This window comes from Chrysochloris asiatica, unplaced genomic scaffold, assembly GCF_000296735.1.
Source record: "Chrysochloris asiatica unplaced genomic scaffold, ChrAsi1.0 scaffold00189, whole genome shotgun sequence".
Taxonomy (NCBI): domain Eukaryota; kingdom Metazoa; phylum Chordata; class Mammalia; order Afrosoricida; family Chrysochloridae; genus Chrysochloris; species Chrysochloris asiatica.
Window position 1 is genome coordinate 6,221,385 of NW_006408707.1, and position 2,336 is coordinate 6,223,720.

The window sequence follows — 2,336 nt, forward strand, 5'->3', positions numbered from 1 at the left end:
TTTTTTTTTTTTCCCCTTTCTGTGGGTTCCTGTTTTATTCTTTTGGTGAAATCTTTTGATGCACATAAATTTTTGATTTTTAGTATGTCCCAATTAATTATCTATTTTGTCTATTTTTGTTTGTATAGTTTTCCAAATGTTTAGTAGTCTGTGTATGCCCTGAATTAGAGACTCACATTTGTCCCATTTTTTTTTAATTGATGACCCTATTTTTTCAGTAATTTTGGGATACTCATTTAGATCTTTAATCCATGCTGAGTTGTTTTTGTATACAGTGTGAGTCAAAGGTCTTGTTTTAATCTCTTCCATATGGCTTTCCATTTCTGCCAGCATAATCTGTTAAAGAAATTATCTCATTACCATGCAATATACCTAGGCACTTTGTCAAAGATCAGTTGGCTTTATGTGGATGCGTTAATTTCTGGATTATTGATTCTGTTCCATTGATCAATGTATCTTTCATTGTACCTGTACCAGGATGTTTTCAACACTGTAGACATATAAATTTTAAAATAATGAAATTAGAGGATCTCCACCTTGTTCTTCTTCTTAAGCAGTGCTTATCCTGGGTCACATTCCTTTCCATATAATGTTTGTAATTGTTTTTTTCCAATTTTGAACAATGTCATTGGAATCTGGATTGGGATTGCATAATATGTGTGAATTCCTTTGAGTAGAATTGACATTTTCACGATATTAAGTCTTACTATCCAGGAATATGGTATATTCTTCCTTTGTAAGTTTCTTTTGGTTTCCTGTAGTAGCGTTTTATAGTTTCCTTTGTATAGGTCCTTTGTTTCTCTGGTTTTATTTATTTCAAGATATTTTATCCTTTGGGAAGCTATTGTAAATGGTATTGCTTTCCTAATGTCCTTTTCAGCAGTGTCATTATTACTACAGAGGAATCCAACTGATTTTTGTATGTTAATCATGTACCCTGCCACTTTGCTAAATCTTCCAATGAGGTCTATTAGCTTTTTTTTTACTGAGTGTTTAGGGTTTTCTATGTATAGTATCATAGCATCTGCAAATAGAAAGAGTTTTATTTCCTCTTTGTCCATTTGGATGCCTTTAATTTCTGTATCTTGCTGTATAGCTGAGGCTAAGTTTTCCAAAACAATATTAAATACGAGTGGTGACAAAGGGAATTTTAATTTGGTTCCCATTCACAGAAGGAAGGCTTTCTGTTTCTCTCAATTGAGAGTACTGTAGGCTGTTGGTTTTGCATCTATGCTCTCTATTATATTGAGGAATTTCCATTCAATTCCTACTTTGTTGAGTATTTTTACCAAGAATGGGTGTTGGATTTTGTCAAATGCCTTTACTGCATCAACCGATATGATCATGTGGTTCTTGTCCTTTTTCTTATTTAGCGTAGTGATTATGAAACAGGTTGCAAACCTTAAGGTCAACAGTTTGAAACTACCAGCTGTTCCGTGGGAGAAAGATGAGGCTTTCTGCTCCGGTAAAGATTTACAGCCTCAGAAACCCTGTACAGGGCACATATAACAACAACAACAACAGCACTGTATCCTGTAATCTACCTTACCTCCTCACCACCTGGATCTGTATTCCTATATTTTTCCCCTCTTTGACAATGTTATTATTTTGATCTTCGGTTGACCTCCCAGCTCCTTTGAATTCATTGTTGTAATTTTCTTCTGTTGAGGATTATGTTATGTATCATCTGAGATTGTGGTGGTATTGTCACATCTGGCAATCTCAGGTTGTTGTCTGTTCTTGATGTTTTTCAATCCTAAGAGTTCCCTTTAAAATGTTTTGAAGTGCTGGATTGGCTTGACATATTTTCTTAGCTTCTGTTTATCCTGGAATGTTTTGATTGCACCATCATATATCTGGATAGATGATTCTTGGTTGGCAGTTATTTTCTTTTCAGGTTTTATATATGTCTCCCCATTACCTTCTTGCCTGCATGGTTTCTGCTGAGAAGTCAGAGCTTAATCTGATTTGTTTACTTTTGTAAATAACACTTCTCTTTTCCCTGGCTGCTTTTGGGGTTCTCTCCTTGACTTTGATTTTGGAGAGCTTGAATTTTGTATGGCTTGGTGATTTTCTTTTGGGGTCTATCCTTCCTGGGGTACATTCAGCTTCTTGAATGTTTATCTTCCCATCCTTCATCATGTTAGAAACATTTTCTTCTAGAAGCTCTTCAGTTCTCTCCTCTCTGGACTTGTGTGATTCTTCCTGTCCTGGAATGCCAATAATTCTTAAGTTATTCCTCTTCATGTTATCCAGCATGAATCTTAGACTCTATTGAGATATTTTTTACCATTTTTTTCTACTTGTTCTTCTATCTTAGCAGTATTGAGAAATTT